Source organism: Mustela nivalis, assembly GCF_964662115.1.
Source record: "Mustela nivalis genome assembly, chromosome: 2".
Taxonomy (NCBI): domain Eukaryota; kingdom Metazoa; phylum Chordata; class Mammalia; order Carnivora; family Mustelidae; genus Mustela; species Mustela nivalis.
The window spans coordinates 157,498,556-157,525,006 of record NC_139021.1 but is presented as its reverse complement, the minus strand read 5'-3'; the positions used below and the strand labels follow the sequence as shown (position 1 = coordinate 157,525,006).

The window sequence follows — 26,451 nt, the reverse complement described above, 5'->3', positions numbered from 1 at the left end:
TTTCTTCCTGCTCTTATGTAGTTTACTTTAATACTTTAATGTTAATGCCTTAACAACACTTAAAGTCTTGTTCCTTGCCCAAAAAAGAAAGAAATTATGTACTATTTTTATAAGATACTACTTAATTATAATGTTGTATTAAGAATATCACTGCCCTTGGGGCGCCTGGGTGGCTCAGTGGGTTAAGCCGCTGCCTTCGGCTCAGGTCATGATCTCAGGGTCCTGGGATCGAGTCCCGCATTAGGCTCTCTGCTCAGCAGGGAGCCTGCTTCCTCCTCTCTCTCTCTGCCTATTTGTGATCTCTCTCTGTCAAATAAATAATAAAATCTTTAAAAAAAAAAAAAAAGAATATCACTGCCCTTCACATAAATATTAAAGAATTTTTAAAGAACCTCAGAATGACATTACTGAAAGGGATTGCATAGGTCAGAATTCAACATCTTGATTTTCCAAATAAGAAAACTGAGGATCTGAGATTGTGATGCCCATGGTTAAATAGATATTAAGTGACAAAGAAAGGTTGGTACCTAGGTTTTAATTATAAGTACTGTCTGTGTTCATTCTATTATATTTCTCAGATCTATCATTTTCATTCTGGGGATTTACAAAGACAGTAGAAGTAATTAAGGTTCGGTATCACTTTTGTGTGTGCCTGTGTATCTGGGGGTAAGAAGGCGACCACAAATAACTGAATTTGGTCACCCATACTATTGTGTCTCCCACCAAAGTTGCCCACGGGTCATCTGAGAGCCACTCACTATCCTGGAGAACAAAATTTGATGAATCCCTGGCAACTAGAAACCTCTACTCTTCTCCCTTCCTCCATATTTGTCACAGTCCTACCTAGAAGGCTAACAATAACAAAAGCAGAAATACATTTAATCCAAGTAGAATGAGAAGAGCGAGAAGCTCCATAACTTATTTAAACAAAATGGATATAAGAGCAACGTGACCTCCTCATTTCCAAGGATGCTACCTTCTTGTCAAAACATAGCACAAGCTGACTGACTGGACTTCACCCTCTGGTGGCCAAAATGTGTCAATGCTGCCTTTCCCAACTGCCAAACTCCCTCTGTATCTATCTAAAAAGCTTCAAGCTAAAAAAGATCTTTGAAAACCAAGTGGTATCACCTCCTCATTTTAAAGATGAGGAAAGTGGTTGAGGAATTCACCCAGGACTTACAGCTATGTGAGTAGGAACGGAGATGAGAACCCAGGTCTCGTATCAACAAGAACTAGTAGTCTTATCCTCATCATACTGCCTTACCCAGTTTTTTCACCCCGTATGTGTTCCGGAAATACTAGCTGAACGAAGTTTAATCAGGAAGCTAATCATGATGCAAAAATAATCACATAATGCAGAACAAAACCAAATATATTATCCACACTAGTGCTCATCTCCATTAGTATAAAAGATCAGGAAGACTTTTCCATCCCATTCCCACAAAAAAAGTGCTTCATACATGGGACAAGAACTCTACTATGACTATTCTTAACACCAGACAAAACACTTCCTCCTAAGAATTTTTTAAAAAGGCACTTCTTCAGAAAAAGCAGCTTGTATATGTGAGTAATAAGAAATGACAACACTTTGAACTCTTATTTCTATAAACTCCTTAAGTTCAAGAAAGGCTATTTTATTTCCATTAACCAAATACATTTTAAAATAATTTCTTATATTCATTTGCAAGGCTATCTTAAGCCAACATAACAATCCTTTCCTTTCATGAAAAAAGTCTTTTTACAGAGCTTCTATCTAGTTAAGATCTAGTAAGCAATGTCTAAGAGAACAATGACATTATTTTTCAAAATCTGCTGCTGTGAACCATATCTAATTATGTTTTCTGTTTCATTAAGGTTTAGGTCCTATAAGAAAAACTGAAGAAGTGGTAAAGTAGTACCAAGAGTAGTAGCAGAGGAAGAAAAAGAGGAAAAAATAACCAACTACCATTTAATAAGTATTTACCATGTGACAGGAACTACGCTAAATGTTTATATATATACACACATATACATATATATGTATATATAATTATTAATTATATATAATTTGTATTATATGTACATATATGTGTATATATATATGTAATTACCTTACATATATACATATACACACACACATTCATATATATATATATATATATATATATATATATAAAATCTTATATATATATATATATATAAGATCTCATTTGATTCCAACTATAATACTACGGGGTGGTTATTACTACCCCAGTTTTACAAATGAGAAACCTGAAGCTTAAGTAATTCAAGATCACACAGTTTTGAGCACCAGTCAGAATTTCAAAGTTCCTGCATTTAACTGTTAAAATACACTGCGTGATATTCAGCAGGATGGTCTCTTACAATAATGTATTAATTCATAAATATTCACAAATCTGCTTCTGTATAAATACAAAAGCAAGCAAACAGAGTTCAAAGACCACTGCAGTAAAACACGAAAACCAAAGAGGATAAGAATGAAAGAACTTTAATGCTTTCATGGCATGCCTATTTCCAATAACCTTCCAGCCTTAAAAGTGCTGACAATAATAATTCACTATTGTCTCTGAAACTTCCTCATTCACCTTGCCTCACCCTCAAAGCCATATGGTGAAGAATCTCACCAGGTGTCAGGAGAGGAACTCCCTCTCTTCTATTCCCCTTAAGAATAATCTCTATACTTCTTCCTACCAACTCCCCCAACCATTTGAAAACATTAGCCTTCTTTCCATACTTCCCTTTCTCCAGAGGCACATGTGAACACGGGAACAGCAACCAATGAAAGTGCTAACACAAATCTTAGACTGGAGGAAGCTTCAGGGCAGAATGTAGAGTGCACTTTCAAATCAGTCTAAAAACAGAAGAAACTTGTACATCAAATACCTACTGAAGATGGTATTTTCAGATGTAATCTTCAACAGGATATAACAGCTACAGTATATTAGTATTAGTCTGTCTTAGAGATTTATAGCCTTTGCCTCTCTGCATGCAGTTGCACAAGAATACAGTTCGCATAACTGGAAGAAATATTTCATGAAAAATCTGATTATCAAGACAATGAAACTGTATATATGATTCCAACAGGATCATAGGGGCACCAAAATACATAAACACACTAGGGCATGAAAAGGTTTTCCTCACAACGAAACACAATTCATGTCCTCAAGTTATTTTACACTCCAGTGGCGAGAGTCGCCATGCATCGGCACCAACTGATTTCATGCTTTATAGGCTGGGAAACAGTCCAAAGCTTAGTCTCTTTCACACTCCACTGACATGGTAACCCCATCATTCACCAACTTAACTGTTGGAAGTTTAATGTTAGTGCATTAGCACACCTATTAATGACCACTTCAAAATGCAGTCAGACCAAAACCTTACTATAACCAAACAGCAGCAATGTAACATGTAAGAGAGAATGGTGGAGAGAAAGCTCCGCTTCCTACTCCACATATGTACCAAGGGAAAAGAGAAAGGAAAAACTCCCTCCTAAACTTCTTTCCCTCAGTAGACATCTGGAGGTTGGTCTGTATTTCTAGACTTCTTAGAAATCAGTTCCTCTCCTGGGTCTATCCTGGGTCTTACTCCAATATCCTACAGATGACAAGCGAGAGAGTTGAAATGGACAAGACTTTAGGACTGTACCTCAAACTTGACGTGCATTAAACTTGATCTTTCTCTCCTTTTAGGGAGAGATTAAAGCTATTAAGACTAAAGCTAATAAGCCACCCAGTAAATTTTCAAAGTAGAAGCCACTAGGCTTAATCTGTGCTGTTATATATATTACCTCATTTGCTCCTAACTACATACGAAGACGTAGCTATGATTATTACCTCAATTTTACAGATGAGAAATCTGAAACTTAAGTTACTTAAAATCACATAGCTTCCAAGTGTTGGTTAGGACTCCAAAGTCCCTGCACTTAACTACTATGGTAGACTAGAATATATGCCTTCTAAAATTGGAGTAGGGGTGCCTGGGTGGCTAAGTCAGCTAAATGCCCAGTTTTGGCTCAAGTCATGATCTCAGGGTCCTGGGATTGAGCCTCATGTCAGGCTCCCCTGCTCAAAAGGGAGTCTGTTTGTCTCCCTCTGTCCCTCCTCCTGCTCATGGGCACTCATTCTCTAAAATAAATAAATAAATTGGGGTGAAACAACAGATTGCAGAGAAGAGCTTTAAAAACGAAACAAGGGGCCCCTGGGTGGCTCAGTGGGTTAGAGCCTCTGCCTTCAACTCAGGTCGTGATCCCAGGGTCCTGGGATCAAGCCCCGCATCGGGCTCTCTGCTCAGCAGGGAGCCTGCTTCCCCCTCTCTCTCTCTCTTCCTGCCTCTCTGCCTACTTGTGATCTCTGTCAAATAAATAAGTAAAATCTTAATAAAAAAAAGTGCAATAGCAATAGCAGAGTAAGTGCAAAGGTGGTGGAATCCCTGTGTTAGAGATACAGTCATAACTTGGCCACTCTCTCTTCCCTCCTTGTGGCTATACTAGCAAGCGTGAAGGCCAAATGTGGCTGGTAAGAATCTGAAAAACCAAAAGAAGTTTCACTTCAAAGCAGGCAAAGAAAACATTAGAAAATTAACAAATGAGAGCTTTTCTTATATGCAGATTGAAGGTTTACTAATTAGAGATTCAAGAAAAACAAACATGTAATTACCTTAGAATATAGTAACTTCAGAGCAATGCTCCTTTAAAAATCAGGAAGCCTGTAACAAACACTGCAGAAGGCTTTCCAAGAAGTAGTGTACCGAACAAACATGACTCAGGTACTTAAACTGCATTTTAATCTATTATTCTTATGATAAAAAAAGAAAGATAAATGTTAAAGATTGGAAAAGCTAACAACAGGTAATGGCATTTTCTCGGAGTCAAACAAATATTTATTAAGTGCAGATACTGCACTGTACCGGGACAGTGGAGATTGTAAAGTAAGACTACAATAATGTAACATGATCTGAACCACATGAACAATGTAACTCCCCTTTAAGTTGTCCCCACCTAATTGGGAAGGTAAAAAATTTTTTTCAAAAAATGTTAAGGTAATATATGATAGCCAAATAGAGACAAAAGCAGTAAATGATAAAAACCCTGAAAGAGAAGTATCACTACGTGCCTGTAATGGTTGAAGATGTCATAAAGTAGGTGAAATTGGAGGTAGGCCTTTACAAGCTGGTTTACAGAAAGAGAATCAGAGGGAGATATTCCAAGAAGGAATAGCCTAACTAATATGAAGAGGCAGTAAGTCAAAGAATGTTACTGTGGAGACAGTTAAAGAAACTAGTCTACCTAGAGCCAAAGGCTGAACCATATTGAACCATAACTTGACCCACATTGAATTCTATTCCACAATCTAGAAATACTCAGAAACGTATGCCTTGTTCCAATGAAGACTGTTCTAGCTGGCCAAGTGTTTCTAAAACACCACCACTTGACGGTATGTGTATATAAAATCTAATATAGAGATTTATAGCCTTTGCCTCTCTGCATGCAGTTGCACAAGAACTAATATATGTGTATATAAAATCTAATATAAATAAATAACAGGATATACATTTGTCTCAGATAAAGGCCCAGTCATTCTGGATCTAGATATGAAAACCGACCTTACTACCATTACAATAATTCCTAGAAAATATAAGTACTATCCATATCACCTGGACTTTTATAATCTCATTTCTTGGCATGAAGTGGTATTTCTAGTGTCTTCAAATTTTTAAAATCTATCCAATCCATACTCTCATCAAAAGAACACAGCCTTACAGTTCTGATGACAGAATGAAACAATGACACCCTGAAAGGAAACGTGAAATACCCGATTTTCTTCTCCACCAAAGACCCCCACAGTCTGGCTGTTCACTTCACAGACATTTTAGCAGAGCTAACAACAGCTTCCATTCAAACTGCCCACAGAACCTGCGTTGCTCTGCTCTTCTCTCATTTGTTCCCCTCCCCACAACTTATACACAACCACCTCACACTGCTGGCCGTCTTCCCCAACCGCTGCCCAACAATTCACAGGCCGTTACAGATTGTTAGCACTGCGTTCAGGGACTTGGGAAGTACTCTTGTGGGACAACGCAGTGTGTTAGTACAGCATTTTCCCGGACACAATGTCACTCTTTATAGCCAGTTGCAAATTAGTTTCTTCTTAAAAAAAATAATACTTTAATAAGACAGGTACAAGGAGATTTTAAATAACCAAGATTAAAACTCACTTTGGTATGCTCTCAGATCGGGGCCGTTTCAGACTCATGCACAATGAAATCCCATGCCTTTACTCACACAAGCCATACACACACAAGAACATCAGAAGTCAGCTTTCTGATGCTAACAAAAGCAAAGAGACCACCAAAAAAGATATGAATGGAAAATCTTTCCTTTTTTTCTGTAGTTGTGGCTCCTCATCCTCAGATTTTATTTGAGAATACTTTAAGCTCAGCTGTCAACATCAATATTTACTTTTCATTATATATTGCTGTGTAAAACCATTTAATAGAAAATTCAGTAAGTCACCACTATCACTTCATTAGTTTCCAATTTTTTGCCACATGCTTCAGCAGCACCCAAGTATGATAATCTTCTGACATCTGCTATGACTGACCCTCTCAATACCACTAAAGCTTTCACCCTACATATCAGCTTTCTGGTAAACACTGGTGACACATAAGAATCAGAAGCTGGAGGGACACCTGGGTGGCTCAGTGGGTTAAAGCCTCTGCCTTCAGCTCAGGTCATGATCCCAGGGTCCCGGGATCGGGATCAAGCCCCACATCAGGTTCTCTGCTTAGTGCTTCCCCCTCTCTCTCTGCCTGTCTGCCTGCCTACTTGAGATCTCTGTCAAATAAATAAACAAAATCTTTTTTTTAAAGGTTTTATTTATTTATTTATTCGTCAGAGAGAGAGAGAGAGAGAGAACACAAGCAGGCAGAGCAGCAGGTAGAGGCAGAGAGAGAAGCAGGCTCCCTGCTGAGCAAGGAGCTGGATGTGGGACTCAATCCCAGGACCCTAGGATCATGACTCCTCTGAAGGCAGCAGCTCAACCTACTGAGCCACCCAGGCGTCCCTAAATAAATAAAATCTTTTTTTTTTTTAAGATTTTTTTTTTAAATTTATTTATTGACAGAGAGAAATCACAAGTAGATGGAGAGGCAGGCAGAGAGAGAGAGAGAGAGAGAGAGGGAAGCAGGCTCCCTGCTGAGCAGAGAGCCCGATGCGGGACTCGATCCCAGGACCCCGAGATCATGACCTGAGCCGAAGGCAGCGGCTTAACCCACTGAGCCACCCAGGCGTCCCTAAATAAATAAAATCTTAAAAAAAAAAAGAATCAGAAGCTGGAACAGACTGAAAAGATCATTAAGAGAATGTGGGTAAGAAGAGCCTCTTATAAAACAGTGATCATATCAACTTACTATGTCTTCCTGGGAAAAAAAACTTATTTAAAAAAAAAAAAACCTTTAGTGTAATAGTAAACAATTAAAATCAGTTTCACTATATTCCTCATTATTTTTCATTTCTAATTTCTTTGATAGCATTCTTCATTCTGCTTCATTATGCCATACTGAAGATATAACTGATTCATACAATAACAGAGGTTCTTTACTGCTGCCTGTATGAACCGGACGGAAGCTCTAGAGCTTGACAGGAAGGATGTCAATTCTCAGTTCTTATGGTGGAGACACACTAAAAAAGAGCAAAGCTAGTATTTCAGTTTTGAGAACTAATGCTAATATTTAACCAGCCCCCGTTCTCTTTACAACAAACACCAAAATTAAGAGTAAAGAGAGGAAAATCTTTAAGAGACCCTTAGTCCTTCAGGAAGTTGCCACTCTCAAACCTGTTTTACGTGAGAGTTACAAATAAAATGACACTAAAGAAAAAAATATATATCAGCAAGCAAACAAATATTTAGAGTAAATACACAATACTTCTATAATATTTGCAGAAATCAGAGTTAATTGACTTACCAAATAAATGACATTTATTTTCTGAATAATAAAATTCTAGAACATGCAGACAGATTGTGTCTAAAGGCAAACAGCACAAAGCTTTCCTTCTGATAAACAGCAGTCTCACCTGGAAAATAATAATAATAAAAGTTATTTTTATAAAAATAACATAATTATCACTTCTCTGACACTAGTCTATGCAGTTAACTTTCATTATCTCATTTTGTGAATACTAAGAGCATAACACAGTCATTAATCTACCACAGAACTACCATAGAATGTGAAATGAAAATAAACACAAATGACAGAAATACTTCTTAGAAGCCCATCAACCAAAAAGAATAAAAAATGTCATATCTTCTCATTCTCAGTCCTCTGAGAACTAATCTGAGAGGGCAGAAGTGCCTATTAACTGCCATTAAAGAGAGATAGAGAGATAAAAAACAAAATAATACAAAATGATGAAAAACACAAAAAGATGATCAAGCTCTAGTCATTATTACAGTTCTAACTTACAGGATGGCACATGGCAGCTACTCAGTAAGAATACACTGAATGGATGGTTGGATGGCTAAAAAATAAACTAGCAAAGAAAAAATAAAGCATATCAGTTAGCAGAGAAATGCAAAAATTTTTTTGTCCATCAAACTGACAAAGATTAAAAAATAGAGCAATAAGGTGCTGTTTTGGTAAATGGAGACTGAATAAAGTTTACACATTGCTGGTGGAGGTATATATTTTATTAATGTATAAAGCATTTTAACAAATTTCAGATAATGAACTTCTACCAGAATACTTATTCCAGAACTATTTATAATTGTGAAAAATTATAAACAACTTTACTGTGCACCCATAAGGGCAAGGTTAAATAAATTATGGTACATCTAAACTATAGAAAAATAGACAGTCATTAGAAAGAATAATGTAGCTCTATAAATATTGATATAAAGACCTACAAACATATTGAGTTTTTTAAAAATGGAAAATATAACAAGAAGGGTACAAAACCAATATAAAAATCTTGAAACATTCCTGAGACACAAAAGTAGATTTAAACAAATGGATTCAGCACAATTCAACATCATAAAGATGTCAGTTCTCCCTCAAGCAATTTATGAATTTAACATAATCCCAATAAAAATCTCATTTGAGCAAACTCTCTTATGGAGATAGACAGCTGATTCCTAAAGCTTAACAGAAAAATAAAGATGTAAGACCAGCCAATGAAGCATTAGAAATGTTAAAAGTTATCCCTCGATAGATTATCAAGCCTCTATAATTAAAAGAGTGATAGTGGTACAGAAATAGATAGTGCAAAAGAATAGGAAGTCCAGAAATAAATTCAATGGAAATTTAATGTATGCTAAAGGGGGCATCTCAAAACACTGGGGCAAATTAGACTTTTTAAAGAAAAAATAGTCAAGGTAACTAGTTAGCATTTGGAAAAAAATTATTAAATTTATATAATATTCATTTTAAAAACTCTAAATGGAGCAGGGAACTAAATGAAATAACTAAAATAATACAAATACTTGAAGAAAGTAAGTAAATTCTTCTCTACCTGGGGGAAAGGGAAAGGTATTCCAACTATAACCCAAAATTCAGCTGCAACAGAAGACTGAAAAATTAAACTAGATAAAATAAAAGCCTAAACATACACACACGCACTGTGTCAAAAGACAACTGACAAACTGGGAGAAAATATGTATAATGTATACAACTTAGAAAGAGCTAATATCCCTAAAATAAAGAACTCTTAAAAACTGAGGAAGAAAAAACCCTAATAGAGAAATTAATAAAAAGACATAAGACAATTCACATAAAAAAGGTATTTCAATGACCTTTATTCACATGAGAAGATGTTCAGCCTTACTACAAACAAAAACATTAAAACTATATGGAGATACTTCTTACCTATAAGGTCAGCAAAAATTAAGAAGTATTAACACACTCTGATGATAAGGTTGTGGAGAAATGAACACTCTCATACACTGCTGGTAAGAATTCAAATTTGTACAACCCCCAAAGAAGTGTATTTAGTAATATTTATGAAAATTATATAAGCTTCTAAACTTCTGACCCAACCGCCCCATCTTAGGAATCTACCCAAACATTTCTTTACAACATACAAAAATATGCATGACCAGGTTAGTCTCTGCAGCAGTTTGCAAATGCAAAATATTGGAAACAGCATAAAAGAATGGTTACCATCCTAACAATAGGGTAATACTATACAACTGTCAGAAGGAGAAAAAGACAGAGAGGGAATGTGAGTCTAAAGTTGATATGGAATGAATTCCAAAACATACTGTGTTAAATAAGGAAACCAAAGTATAAAAGAGTTATCTATAATATGCACCTTTTGTGTAAAAAAGAAGAGGAAATAACAAAATATACATGTATCATTCCTGGGGGAAAAACACATAGTAAGGATAATTCAGAGAATGATGAAGCTGGCTATCTATCAGAGGGTGGGTGCAAACAGGTGGTAAGGGAGAAAGAAGGGTGACACTGCTCTGAGTATGTATTTTTTGTACAATTCTGACTTCTGAAACCATGTTAATGTTTCACATACCCAAAAATAAGGAAGATCAATTACGATGGGGAGAAAAACTTAGAATAAAAATAGAACTGAACTATATTTCAAATGACTAACATAACCATGTGAGGGAAGGAAGAATGCTGGAGAGAGAAAACTAATCCAAGTAACTTTTTTTTTTTTAATATTTTATTTATTGACAGAGAGAGAGAGATCACAAGTAGGCAGAGAGGCAAGCAGAGAGAGAGGAGGAAGCAGGCTCTCTGCTGAGAAGAGAGCCTGATGCGGGGCTTGATCCCAGGACCCTGAGATCATGACCTGAGCCGAAGGCAGAGGCTTAACCCACTGAGCCACCTAGGCGCCCCCCAAGTAACTTTTAAACATGGTTTTTAGATCAGCACTGTCCAAAGGAAACATAATGGGAGCCACATAGGCTTTAGTATGTTTAGTATTTTCCAGTAGCCACATTAAAATAAAATAGGTAGAATTAATTTTATTAATATATCTTATCTAAATATCTTAAAATATCTCAATATTTTAGGTATAATCAACATAAAGATAATACTAAAACACTAATGATATATCTGACATTCCTTATTTCATGGTAAGTTTTTGAAATCCAGTGTATATTTTACACTTACAACACAGTTCATGGGTATTAGCTACCCTATTTGACAGTGGCTATATATATATATATAGAACTCTCCTTAGTAGGTATCTTTTTTTTTAAGATTTTATTTATTTATTTGACCGACAGAGATCATAAGTAGGCAGAGCGGCAGGCAGAGAGAGAGGAGGAAGCAGGCTCCCTGGTGAGCAGAGAGCCCAACACGGGGCTTGATCCCAGGACCCCGAGGTCACGACCTGAGCCGAAGGCAGAGGCTTAACCCACTGAGCCACCTAGGCACCCCAGTAAGTATCTTTTAAATAGTGGCATAAGTAAGCGAATCTTAATCTATTTTCTGATATTCTAGGATTGAGCCAGTAAGTAAAAATACAAATAACAAGGCTAGGTTTCTCACTGTTGGAAGAGGGTACAGAATGAAGGAAGGACAGAATAAACCCTGCAGAGTGGCTAGTATCAGAGGTAGCAGCATAAACTCCATGCTTTCAGTAGACAGATGAAGACGTACTGAGTGTGTGTGCACGTTCACACATACACCACACACATCTGTGTCCTAGATGCCTGCCAAGAGGGCCTGGAGCAATGTTACCCAGTACTAACAAGGGCATCAAGAATCCAGATCATGGCTTTTAAAACCATTCTCTACTAAAAGGTACCTTTCAGAGTTCCTTAAAGAAATAACTCATTCCAGGGCTCAAGATGGGAAAGTACAAGATGAGTCCAAACATTTTGTTGTGATTAAAAAGTAAGGCAGTACTCAAAGAATGAGAAGGGCAAGCCAAAAGGAGACAAATCAGTTTGAAGGCGCTCCCACTGGCCAAATCAGGGACAGCAACAAAACAAATAAATAAGAATAGAAAAAAAATGGCAGAACTAAACATCATTTAGGAACCTTCATAAAAATGACTCGGGCAGAAATCACTGATTGATACTAAAATTGGTGAATAAAAGTTTAAGAAGTAACAAGACATTCATAAAGTCTCAAACTATTTTTTTCAAAGATACTTCAGAATTACAAATAAAATGTGGGGGTGCCTGGGTGGCTCAGTCAGCTGTGTGTCTGACTCTCGCATCATGAGATCAAGCCCTCCTCCACCCCGCATCTGGTTCTGCACTGGCATGAAGCCTGCTTGAGATTCTCTTTCTTCTCTGCTCCTCATTCTCCCACTCCTGCTCACATGTGCACAAAAGTGAACATTCACTCTCTAAAAAAAAAAAAAGTGAATGTACTTAATCCCAACTATACACATAAAAATAGATAAAATGGTCAATGTTGTTATGTATATTTTACCACCAAAAAAATTACAAAAGGAAGAATCTTTAACTACACTGGAAAACCCGGCAGGCATTACCTTTCAAAAAACTTAGGGAGAAAAAAAAAAAAGTGTGGGTTTTTTTTTTAACGTATGAAATAAGGATGGATTTTTAATGAAGTGATCCAAGATCACTTACCAGTAATTCAACAACCTACACCTTCTGACAATGTTGCGCTGAGAAGCATAACATTACTTCTATGGTGCTCCTGCCAAAAATGCATAACCTAAATCCAATCATGAGAAAACATCAGATAAGCCCAAATTAGAGGCATTCTACAAAATAACTGGCCTGAATTCTTCAAAAATGTCAATGTCATAAAAAAAAAAAAAAACCCAGCAGACTGAGGAAATGTTCCCGATTAAAGGAAACTAAAGAGATATGACTATTGGAATGCACACCATGATCCAGAATTTTCTTTTGCTATAAAAGCACATCATTGGGACAAGGGCTGAAATTTGAACAAGTCTGTAGATTAGATAATAATATTAAATCAATGATAATTTCCTGATTTTAATAACTGCAATGTGGTTACATAAAAGAATATCCTTATTTTTAGAAAATGCACTTTGAAGTATAGGTATTCAGGGAAATAGGCCTGCAACTTACTCAAATAGTTCAAGAAATAGATATACAGAGTGTGTATATATAGAGGGAGAAATGGGGAGGCAGAGAAATGAGAAGGGGAAGAGGAGAAAGGGAGGGAGGCAGAGAAAAGGGAAATGTACAGAACTGTTAATGTTTGAGATATCTGGGTAAATTTTTTGTATTCTTATAACTCTCCTACAGTCTGAAATTACATCAACATAAATTAAACAGAAAAAAAAAAAAGATGTTAGCACAGAACCTGGCACATAATCTGTAATCAAATAAATGGCAGCTATTAGATGTTGTTAATATTATCTCTAAATTCTGCACACAAAAAAAATCCTCTTAAGAGATATATACATTGAGGCACATGCATGGCTCAGTGGTTAAGCCTCTGCCTTCAGTTCAGGTCATGATCCCAGGGTCCTGGCATGAAACCCTGCATTGGACTCCCTGCTCAGTGGGAAGCCTGCTTCTCCCTCGCCGACTCCTCCTGCTTGTGTTCCCTCAACACAAGCAGCTGTGGCTCTCTCTGCCAAATAAATAAATGAAATCTTTAATTTAAAAAAAGAGAGAGAGACATTTATAGTGGGAAAAAAAGGAGAGGGGGAAGTAAAATAATACAAGTTTCGGGGCGCCTGGGTGGCTCAGTGGGTTAAGCCTCTGCCTTTGGCTCAGGTCATGATCTCAGGGTCCTGGATCGAGCCCCCACATCAGGCTCTCTGCTTAGCAGAGAGAGCCTGCTTCCTCCTCTCTCCTCCTGCTTCCTCCTCTCTCTCTGCTTGCCTCTCTGCCTACTTGTGATCTCTCTCTCTCTCTGTCAAATAAATAAATAAAATATTTTTTAAAAAAATAATACAAGTTTCATTTAAACATACTTGCACAAATACATTAGTAAATGCACAGAACAGACTAGAAAACACACAGTGGTTAGCACGGGGTGGAGGAATCAAAGTGATTCTTATTTTCTTCCTCATACTTTATCAGTATTTGATAGGTTTCTTGTAATGAAGATGAATCATTTTTATGTTTTTTCCAAAAATTATTTGTAGAAATTAAAGGGACAGCCCGCAATCAAGGGAGGCATGACATTTTTCCTTTTCTGTAACAGTACCCTCTCTGCAGACCCATATTTAGTTATTATTTTTGAGCACCATATGCTATTACTTGCCTTTCATGTATTAAAATTATAATGATCATGTAGTATCATTTCACATAAAAATGTTATAGTTAGTCTTATCAAATCCTTCCAGTCCTGTGGGTTAAGAGAATGGAATGGACATACACATATAAATTTGCTTTACAAAATCCTACTAATATAAAAGTTTGGTTTTTAACATACAAATCAACAAGGACGGAAAGAGGAGAAAAGAGTAACACAACGTTGGAAGTTGGAACACATACAGGTATTTATATAGCAGGTCCCTGGGAAGCCAAATCCCAATCCAGAAGTGGAAAAAGCAGAGACCCAACCCAATTTACAGCCAGAAACTCACACAAGGGTCAGGAACTGCCAGTACCACCTCTGGAATTGGAAGTGAAATGGAGACTATATGAGGAGCAGTTGAACCCTAGGTCTCTTTCTACCCCTTGAAAGAAAGCTTTAGGTTATCTCTGCAGAACTTAGAAGTAGAAGGGATGATCTATGGTTTATGGGCTGACTAAAAGTGCAGAGGTCTTTCAAACAGGGTGATGAAGCGAACACGTTAATAGCTAAGATCTACTGTTCCCTACTCCATCCCCATACACCAACTCCCCCAAAAATGCAAACTGTTGTAGATTACCATGACCTCTGAGTACCTACAAATACCCAGCACTACATAAAAATAGACAAAGACGCCCCCAACCAAGCCACATTACCAGGACCTCTGAGTACCTACAAATACCCAGCACTATATAAAAATAGACAAAGACCCCCCCCAACCAAGCCACATCACTATTACAGAATAAAAGCAGAAACTCAACAAGTTTCCAAGGAGTAGGCCCAAACAAAAGAAGAGGGTTCACATGTTTGCTGAGGACTTCTCAAGAGCAATAGAAGACAAGGAGAAAAAAACTATACCTTCAAAATTTGGAAGAAAAACATTTCCAATCTAGCATTTTACACTCATCGAAACTATATTCAACAAATGTGAGGTAAGGGGGAAAAAAAAAGACACTTTGACATGAAAAGGCTCAAAAAATTACCTCCTATGTATACTTTCTTAGAAAATTACCACAGGACTGATAATTCAAAGTTCTAACAAATTCAAGAAAAGACGGATTCTTTGTAGCCATGGAAAACTGCCAGGAATATCGGTTTTAAATCCATTCAATTGGTAAGGACAACTCAACCCAGTAGGCACTTTTACAAGCCAAACTGTCAGGGACAGAATCACATTCCCTACTGCCAACCAATGAACAACAGCACCACCCAAGTAACCATGCTTCTATAGATGATGTTAACCCCCACCTCCACCTCTTAAAATCCTCCAGTCCCTGAACTCCACTCTCCCCAAAACCACTATGTAAGATAAACAACTCCACCCCCCCAAAAAAAACACTATGTAAGATTAACAATTCTTCTTTGTTCAAGGAGACTGTGACTGGAGAGATATTCTAGAGAGTGGGGTGATGGTCTCATCACCCTCTAACACCAAATGAAGAAATAAACCAAAGCAAAGAAAGGCATGTACAGAAAACAGGATATCTAACACAAGAGAGAAGTGAAGGAATGTGGGTGAATGGACATTCCAGGATTCCAGGATGCAAACTGCACCAAAAGTAGAAGGCAAACAATTCAGACTGAAGCTATGTGACAGAGTCAAGAAGGTTGAAGGCTGTCATCCCCATGCTCTCTGCCATAGTACCATCTTTTTCATCCAACACAACTATTAGAGGATGTGCTCTAAGTAAGAGGGTAAATGAATAAGGAAGATAAGGGTTACAATACTGGGAATCAGACTGAAAAGGAGAGAAAGTCTAAAGATAACAAAGCGAAATCTTCCCAGGAGAAGAGCTGTGAAGTAAGCCCAGACGGTAGGACAATGAAGGTCTCCAAAGAGAAGCTGCCAAAAGAGTTTTTTAAAAGGAAAGAAAATTAGAACTGACAGATTACTATGACTGACCTTGCGGAAAAATGCACTGAGAGGCCACTATTTCAGACCTATCAGCAAATAAAATTTGCACAGGCATAATAATGTAAACACAACAACAACTATCTCATTTAACCAAATATTATAACTAAATTGGAAAGCTAGAGGAGAAACAGTAGTAGTGATGGTGGTTTAGGAACAGTATAGCTTTCTCTACCATAATAGAGACTCAATATAAAATGAAAAAAGACAGCACTGCACATATATTATTTTGAAACATGGAGATACATAAATGCCAGAAGAAATAGCTTAAGGAGCTGAAAGTGGTTACCTTTAGTGAGGAAACCAGAGAGCATGGGGATTCATTGTATTTCATTACAAATCCCTTTTTTAGTATTTGACTTTTAAAACTTGTCTACTTTAAACTATATGTCTGTTGATAAAATACAAAAAACAACAAGTGATGAATTTATCTTAAATGTATTGTTCATCACTCAAAAAATACGTAATAAAATATTTTCAATTGAAAGGAATAAGAAAAATCTTACAGGAAAAAAGTTTTTCCCTTTTTTTAGGTAGACCTTCATATTCGTAATACTGAAAGAACATAAACATACAAAATACAGAAGCTTTAAAAATAAAAAAAATTTAAAGCAAATAATCACCATTTGAGTAGATAGCCAGAATTCAGTAATTGTAATACTAGAAAGACTGTAGGTCTGATCTTACTTACAAATTCATTAATGATCAGGAGGGTGCAAATAACACATTTAATTAAATTTGCTCATTTATCTATTTGGGGAAGTACGATTAACAGCATAACAGCAGTAAAAGAGAGTAGTAATATAAAAGGACAGAGATGGATTAAAACATTGCCCAAAACAACCAAACTGGAGAGTGGATGGAAAGCTAAGTAAAATTATGGGCTTAAAACTACAAAAAAGAAATACATTAAATTTATATAAATTTATATAAAATTATATATATAATTTTACTGCACATTATTGTCATATGAAGTAATTTAGGCCAATGCCAAGTTAAATGAGGAAATACATAAAAACACACACGCTGGGCACCTGGGTGGCTCAGTTGGCTGAGTGACTGCCTTTGGTTTGGGTCATAATCCCAGAGTACCGGGATTGAGTCCCACCATCAGGCCCATAGGGAGTCTGCTTCTCCCTCTGATCTTCCCCTCTCTCATGCTCTCAATTACCGTCTCTCTCTCAAATAAATAAATGAAGTCTTAAAAACACACATGCACACATTATGTATTTGTATATATATACACACATACATGTACAGATATACACGTAAGTTTTTTCCTTAAAAGAGACTGATAATCCTTATTAAAAGCAAGGACTCGTGAAGGATTACCCTCTAAAAACAAAGTACTATTGACACAGTCTAACAAGAATGGTTTTATAATTGTTTACATTTATATATAAACTCTGTCAAAGATTACCAATAATGACCAATTGTCCTAGAGACAATTAACTCTTTTATCTACCCTATATTCTTCATCTAGCTATACCTGGATTATCCTCATTGTTCCTGTTCTTTGTGCCCAGGCACTGACCACTCAAAATAGTCTACATATCCCAACATCTCCAGCAGGAAGGTGTGGCTAAGTGACTAATTTTCACCAATGGAATATGGGCAGAAGTGGTACATGTAACTTTCAGTCAATATCCTTAAATGGAAGGAGATGTATTTTCTTATTCCTTCTTCCTGATGGTTGGAATGTGAATGAAACAGCTGGAGCTCCAGTAACTATCTTAGACCATAAAGTGACTTTGGAAGAGAACAGAATCCATGCACAAAACAGCACCATGACAAATCAACCATACCAGCCCTAGACTACTTTTGGACTTCCTGACATTAAAAGAAATATATTTCTAAGATGTTTAAGTCTCTTTTATTTAGCTGCAACCAAATCTAATCCCAATTGGTATAACCTCTAAACTCAGACCCACTTCTTGTTTTCTTTATCTAAACAATCTTCACCTCTCCTTTGCCAGCCCCTTTTCTGCCTCCCAAACCCTTACTATGAGTACTCACCAATATTCCACCCTTGGTCTTTTCCACTCTTCTCCTAGGCCATAAAACAAAACAAAAACTACACACACACACACACACACACACATCTCTAAGGTTCATGTCTTTTATTTGGACTCTAGTTTTATCTCCAGCTGTCTATCATTTCACTTGGATGAGACATAACTGAACAGGAACATAACTGATTTTTAAAACAAACAAAATAAATACCATAGTGATGGTAGCAATAGCAGTGGTTGTTATGACACTAATAAACAGCTAATATTTACTGAACTCTTAATATTTGCCCGGCAGTGTTCTAAGTATAAGAGCTAATCCTGACAACAATTCTATGAAGTAGGGAGTATTATCACCATACCCATTTTTAAAAAACGAGGAAAGAGACCCAGACAAATTAAACAACTTGCCCAAGACACATAACTAATGTATCAAAGAGATCATTCAAACCTGGGTTTTCCAGAACCTACCCTCTTAACCAGAGTGCACTGGTACTTTATTCTAAGAATGCTGTCACAGCTTCAGACTTTTTAAGTTGTCCTCGGCAACCACACTATAATCATTTAAACATCCACCATGGTAATAAATTTTATGCCTCTGCATTTTCAGAAACTGTCAAATATCACTTAGAAATCAGTAAATAAGATGAGTGATCAAGCTAGAAAATACTCTTTTGAAGACAAAGGATATATATGATCATCAAGTAATGAGACTGGTTTTCTTGTATGACTCTACTGGTTCTGAAATTCGTTTCAAAAGACAAATTCCAAAAAAAAAATTATTTGCTAAAATAAATGGCTGGCCTCAAAAACAAATTACTTTAACAAGAAGAGCATTCGTTTTTAGGTTCTTTAGTTTTAAAGCACCAGATTTTAAGTACCACTCAAATTATCTAATACCTAAAACTTGTATTAGCCCTTGAACTCATTATCTTTCTCCCTACACCTATCTGAGCTCCTTTCCCAATGTCACTATCAATGACACCACAATATACTTGCAAGGTCAGGCTCAAAACTTTGAGGTTTTCTTGTTTCGTCCAGCTCTTCCATCCCCATGCTTACTGTTCTTCCTCCACAAGAGTACCATGTTTTCTTTCCACATTACCCCACCACTGTCCTACTGAAATACTCTCCAGCCATTCTCGACTATGGGCTATCCCACAAAGCTGCCAGAACAACCTTTCTCACTGTTTTCATCATATGACTTTCAACAGAAGTATCATCACCTACAGGACCAAATCCACATTCTTCAGCCCAGCCTTCAAAGTCTTCCATTAATTCTTCCTCATTATCACACACTTATAAACCTAACAAATCACACCTCTGTACTACTCATCATCAGTAAAAATCATACCTTTCATTTGTGCATACTGTTAACACTCCCTTTTTGTCTCACTCAACTCACATATTGCACTCATTTTTGCTTCTAACTTCTCCTCGTTCCTCTCTGTGAGGAACTGTCTTCTGCCCTCTCCAGTCAGTCTGTTACTCTATCACTTCCTTCAAGATCCTCCTCTTTCTTGAAGTCCAAATAACCCTCACAGAGACTGCTCTATAATGTATTCCTCAACACAGGGACCATCCAGTAGCAGAACTAGGAGAATCTCAAAGACTGACCAGACTAGGTCTTTGTCTATGTATGAGTGATTTTCTAAGGAAAAGATTAATTTTCATCAAACTGTTGTGTCAAATACCTTAGAAAGTTTGCTGGACGGCTGCCACAGTGAAAGCCCAGAGATATCCTACAACTTGCCCCGCTTTTCAGTTTGGCAATGGTAAAGCCAGAATTTAAGCCCATCTTCTCATTTCCCCACCCAAAATGAATATAAATTTAAAGACCACTGCCCAGAATATAATTCCTGCTAGTTTCAGAAACTGTGCTAGACACTATTCATAAAAATGTTATTTTTTTTTTTTTACTCCGGATACAAAATTTACACACAATAACAAGCGATTCCAATTTAAGTGTGTTTGTGTTACATTAATACACATACACAGAAAACAGAAAGGAAGGAAATAATCCAAGATGTTAAGTTACTTCCAAATGGTGAAAATAAGATATATTTCCCAAATCCTCTGTAATGAGCACATATTGATTTTATAATAGTAATAAGAAATACTTACAGAATTAAAATTGTGTGGCATTATAAAGTCCAAGATAAATTCCCTAACTGTGAACTCGAGAGTCAGAAGCAAAGAAAAGTTTCAGGCTACCCAAAGAAACAAACAAGAAGCACAGCACAAAAAAGAAACACTACGGCAAGAAGGGAAAGAAAAGCAATGTCACTAAATGTGACAACACTGGTGGCAGAAACCAAGAGCTACATGGCTTCTGGGGCTTGTCAACTCCAGTACTTAATAAATCACTGGTTCTCACTCTAGAAGAGTCAAGAAGCCAAAAAAGTCACTGGAAATTCTGAACGTATTGAAAGATGGTCACACTGAGTTTGAATCTGTTATCTGGGAGGGCTGCAGAGAATTACCAATCACATAAACAAATCAAGGCTATTTATTTTCCTCTAGGTCTTTTCCTAAAATTAAAATGTGAATTGAAAGCACGAAAGTTCCAAAAAGATTCACAGAATAAAAAAGTTTAGAGCCATATATAGGCCAATAAATTCATCTTTTCCTAGCACTAGGTTTTAAATTCCAGTCCAAAATCTTTTATCCAAAAATCTTGGAGCCAGAGGCGCTTCAGAAATCCAAATTCATGTATGTGTTTTTGTTTCTCTCTTGGACTCTGCCTTTCAGTGAGTTTCTTCCCTGCAGCTACCCACCCCATTTCCAAATCATTCTTGTTACCTTTTCCCTCTGATCTTTGTAAACAAGCAGGATTGCTATTATTATCCCTATTTAACAGAAAATAGAAACTATAAACTGGACTACTGGTATAAATTTGAGAGTTTAGGGTTTGAATCCAAGTGCTTCTCTTCTTTCTTAAGAACTCTTCTGGTATTCCATGGCAAAGAACTTGAAAGACCCCAATTACAAGCCGATATTAAAATTATGCATATTCTTTTCTAAGAAGCAAATCTCCTACTAAGGAGTATCACCTACCCTTTGCTCCTATTTTTGCCTCTGTGCCAAGTTAAATGGTCAGGAGCTGTCACAAATAGATACCATCACATTTACACATTAATCTGTGTTATCTGGGAACCTCATGATACTAGACACCAGAACCTGCTGTTTCCAACAGTGCTTCTCTGCTTCTCTATTTTTATCCCTAGTCTGAAAACAGCCATGTTTGACATAAAAAGAAAAAAAATATATATAGAAGAGGGAAAACAAATATTAATAAAACTGAAGAGTGAATTTGAAGAATGGAAAACTATATAGAAGACTAGCAGAAGACAGGAGAAAAATGCACGCCACAGACTGGGAGCAACTGGTCTGTTTTTATTGTGAGAGGAGAAAACCCTCTTCAAATGCATGCTTATAGCTTGCTGAGTAACACCCTATAACTTCTCTTCTATCTAAAGCTCTGACAACTGGAATTTCTCTGTAATTCAATAAACTCTTACGAGTTACACGGGTTTCATCCATCCTGCTGGGCTCATTAATGGGGAACTCTAAATGTTTTCTCCACTAGCTAAGAGCACATTTTCTGGTGGGTGGCATAGAAGGAGGGTTTTCTTTCAAGATATAAATAACCTAATTCCATTTCTTCTCACTTCTTCTATGAGTAGGAAGTCTGCAACAAATATAGTTCAACAACTAAAAGAAATGTCTAAAGTATAACTGATAGTGGTCGTCAAAGATCATCCTATAGGCCCCCAGTTTTATACAAAGTGTGGGAGCTACTCTTATATTTATACAGAGTTATAATTAAACATCTATACTTTTACTTCTGGCACTAATTCATGTAATTCTATTATGTCTAATGAGTGCTTGAGTGCCGAATCAACAACATACCAGTTTTATCATACATTCTGGTGAGCTATTTTGTGAGTAGTTAGCTTATGGAGCTAATGAGGACAGGGTCACAGATTCAAACATGCTGGCCAATTAGCTTTGCTGTGTTTCAAGGTTCCATGGTCACAATCAACATCCTTAACCTTGGCTAACAACAACAACAACAAAAATACACTAATCATGTGAAGCATCAAGGGAATGAATATAGACGTATTACCAAAATCAATGACTATCAGAAAAATGTCATAAAAATTTCTAAAGAAATACTAGTAACATAATCTACCTTTTGCCAACCCTGGTTAGTATGTGCCTAGTCCAAATAATCTCTAATCTTTTCAGTCATGTGGGGCTGGTATTACTATTACTGTTTGAAAGATGATAAGAAAATGAACTCGGAATGACAGTAAACCAAAGTCATAAATTACTATTAAGTAGTAGACCCTAGATTCAAAACTTGATCTAACTCCAAAGCTTAGGCTACTTCTACAATACCATATAGTGTCTTTAGATTGTGTCTTAGGGACAGAGGACAACCAACAAAATGTTTTTATTCAGAACTATTCAGCGCAGTCATTACTAACTGAGCATACTACATACTAAATATCGTATTACATTACTAACTAGCATACTACACTACAAACAGATGCTACAGCTGAGAATGAGTCTACCTTCCAAAACTTCTCTAAGTAAAAAAAGTCAATGAACAAAAGTGTTTAAAACAAAGGGGGAAATAACACAGTACAGGACACAAAGTAAATTTTAAAGGAAGTGACTAGTGTCATAGCTTTATATAAAAGCCTACAGTGCAAAAATAGTTATCTTGCTGATTCATAACTAAAAGTAAGAATAAGAGGTGCCTGTGTGGCAGTTGGTTAAGCATCTTACTCTTGGTTTCAGCTTAGATCATGATTTCAGGGCTGTGAGATGGAACCCCATGTCAGGCTCTGAGCTAAGCATGGTGGAGACTGCTTAAGATTCTCTCTCACACAAATAAATAAATAAATCTTTTAAAAAATAAATAAATATAAGAATGAAATTGGCAAGGCAGAGCCAGAGGATACCACATCAAATAGAGTAAAGAACACATTTCCTAAGTATCTGAGCCTGCGGATTTCTTATAGTCAAAACCTATTTGTAAGAATTAAAAATAACATTTCAATTCTTAACCTTAAGATTTTGCTTTGACTAACAAATCAGTTTTCTCTATTAGATTTTTCTTCACTTTTCTTCTTGGTTTCTCTAAACTCTCACTTCCTTGCAAACGCACATATACCAACGTCACTAAGAGTTCTCACCTTCAAAAAATGAGGTCGCCAAGCCTTCTGGAACCTACCCACTAAGCTAACTTTTAGAGTTGAATAGTCTGACTTTCAAAAAAAAAAATAAAAATTAAAAATATTTAAAAGGCAGGGATGAGGGGAAGGACAAAAAATGCTCTACAAAACTCTGTCCTAGTTGATAGTCAATATAAATCATAAACAGATAATTATTCTACTACAAGTTACAATGTGCGGACAGAAAACCCCATTCTCACTACAGGTTACAAATAAAGCACCAGTTCAAAGCACATCCCCAAAACAACCTTTTCTCAACAGCATCTGGAAACCTCTCAAAATAAAAAAATGGCATAATATAATCTTTATATAAAGTGCAAATGATCAAAAACCCACCCTGCAATCTGAGTACTTCTACTTACAGTATTTTTGGGATACGGATAGCTACCTCATTTTATTGGGGGGGGGGGAGAAAGAATCTCAAGAAATACGTTATCTAAAATTATCATTTTTGATCATCATTACAGTCAACAATTACAACAGAAATAAGATATTGAGCAATTGCTCCAGGCACTACTAAGGTCCTTATATTCACATCTCAATGAATCCTTATAGACACCTTGTGAGGTAAATGTTATTACATCTAGTTTAGAGACTAGTAAACAGGCTTAGAGGTCAGCTAATTTGCCAAAAGTCAAAGCAGAAGTCACAGCACCAGGATTTGAACTCAATTTGTTCAATTTTGTACATTCAACTAATGCACTGTACTGCCATCCTGGTTTTTGAACCGCATTCAAGTATTTTCTAGCTAATGATTTCAATGTAAATACAGGATTACCTAATTACTACACCTCCAAACCCAGAAAAAGTTGATGGTAAAATCCCCATTCTCTCTAAGGGAAAAATAAGACAAAAAGCCACCTGCTTAGAGTCTCAGATCTTAATTGCCAGAAGACTGGGATAGGGGCTATTTATATTCTGAATCCTAACCATGAGGAAACAAGAGTTCTAGCACATACACCTAGGATAGGTGAAGGTAACCCCAATATTTCAGCTAGTATGCCCACAAGGTTAGTGGCATTGTGTTAGCACTAGAGCTAGATTTAGGACCAGTAATATCTGAAAAGGGGGGGAAGAAAACACAAGACCAGCTGGAAACAGGCATTAGGTCAGCACCACAAATGAGGAACATTAAGTGCTTAGATATTTGTTACTTGTGTAATAAATGAAGGTTATGAGAGAGCAAAAGGGGTAGACAGTTGGGCGTGTTGAGGGAAGGGAAGTGTCCAAATTCTGGGGGACCTTAAAATCCAGATGAAGTTTAAAACTGACTCCACAGGGGCGCCTGAGTGGCTCAGTCCTTAAGCATCTGCCTTCAGCTCAGGTCATGATCCCAGAGTCCTGAGATGGAGCCCAGCACTGACCTTTCTGACATCAGGTGTCCTGCTCCGCGGGAACCCTGCTTCTCCCTCTCCTACTTCCCCTTCTTGTGCTCCCTCTCTGGCTGTGTGTCTCTCTCTCTGTAATAAATAAACAAAATCTTAAGGAAAAAAAAAAATGACTCCACAGGTGCTAGGGCCTTAATGTCACCTCTTCAACAGGAACATGGCTTAAGAATGTTTATATGGCTTGTATTCATTTCCAAACACACTCCCACCGATTAACTCATTTGATTTTCACAAAGAGTGTGATCATATTATAATCGAGTTCATAAAGACGTAAATGTGGTTTTAAAATACAACTGCCCTACACTGAAGAAAGGATTTCGAGGCTACATCTGATACATGCTTTCTCACATATTATCACTTCTGTCGGACCCCCGAAACAGCGGGAAACAGGCAGGCCAAAGACTATCATCCCCTTTTTCAGATACAGAAACCAAGGCTGCGCTAAATGGGCTACAAAAGATGACAAGCCCAGCAAGTGGCAGACCTGAGACTCTTAGAGGGCATTAGACTCCAAATCCTAACCTTCTTCCCTTTCTCAACTCTGACAGGCGTCTTTATTGATAAAGAAAACTTTTAATAATCGGACTTGGGATTTTCCAAGGGCCGCCCAAGACAACCAGGAAGTACATCCTCCCGTTCAGACAGCTCACGCCCAACCTACAGCCCGTAGCCCGGGGCTCCCGGCCAGCCGAGTGGACTCACTGGAAAGGCTCGCAGCCCGGAAATCGCCGGCCGCCCCGGGCACTTCTCGGGACGGTCTCGGTGGCCTACAGCCCCATACTCCGGGGCTGGGGGATGGGGAGGGAGGAAAGGCGGGGAGAGGGGGGTTCGCCAAGGACCCGCTCAGTACCTGTTGAAACCCGGGGAAATGTCCTCTCTGCAGAGAGTACTTGGGAAGAGGGCTCAAAGCGGGCACGCACTCTTAGAACAGCAAAAAGGGCTCAGAGGAATCCCGCAACCCAGGGCCCGCAGGGGTCGAAGGGCGGCAGCTTCCCAGTAACCTCCGCCCCGGGCGGGGGCCCGCCCCTCGCATCACGTGAGGGGGAAAAAGTGCCGGTAAAAAAAAACAAAAAAGAAAAGGAAGTCTAGTCCAGAGTGTATGGGGAGAAGTGGAAGCGACCAGCCCCGACTGGGGGTGCGAAAGCAGGGAGGGACAAGGACGCGGGATTGCTCGTTACCGGGGGCGCCGTGGCTCTCTGCTTCCGCCGCCTCCTCGAAGCTCATGCTCTTCCGCTGGCGCCGCTGGGGCGCGCGCCAGGCCTCGACTCCGCCCCCGCCTCGCGCCGCGGCGCCTTCTGGGGACTGTAGTCCTTCCATGCCGGTGCTACGTATGCAGCTTCCAGGTCACGTGGGGGGAGGGCTGGCAAAAAAACGGCGAGGAAGGGAAGGCGTTTGCGCTCCTGTCTGCCAACCCTCCCGGCTTCCTCTTGGCTATAAACGTGCTCTGGCCTCCTCACGTCCGGCTCAGTCACAACATCCCTCCTTTTCCTTTCACAGCCAAGTTTTTTGAAAAAAGCAGTCTACCTCGTATCCGCTTCTTCCTGCGTGCCCTGCAGGTTCTGCCCCCAGAAAGTGCCCTAGTTGCCAATCAAATCCTCATTGCCAAACTAACGGGAGGAATTTTCAGGTCTTCCTGTTTAATCTTTAGGCACCATTTGAGGCTGTTGGACATTCTTTAT

The 26,451-nt window shown here is 37.9% G+C and overlaps 1 protein-coding gene across 13 annotated transcripts in view; it reads right to left on the bottom strand.

Moving 5' to 3' along the window:
* Positions 1-26,213, bottom strand: part of R3HCC1L (R3H domain and coiled-coil containing 1 like) — a 92,773-nt gene extending 66,560 nt beyond the window's left edge. For 3 of the 13 annotated variants that reach the window (XM_082722214.1, XM_082722212.1, XM_082722213.1), the window contains exons 1-2: positions 25,951-26,036; positions 7,966-8,074 (exon numbers count right to left, since the gene is read on the bottom strand). The gene's annotated coding sequence lies outside the window, so the exon portion shown is untranslated. Of the gene's footprint in view, positions 1-7,965; positions 8,075-25,622 lie in introns of all 13 variants that reach the window. The other 10 variants (XM_082722217.1, XM_082722218.1, XM_082722215.1 and 7 more) reach the window with 7 other exon arrangements.
* Positions 26,214-26,451: the final 238 nt, after the last annotated feature.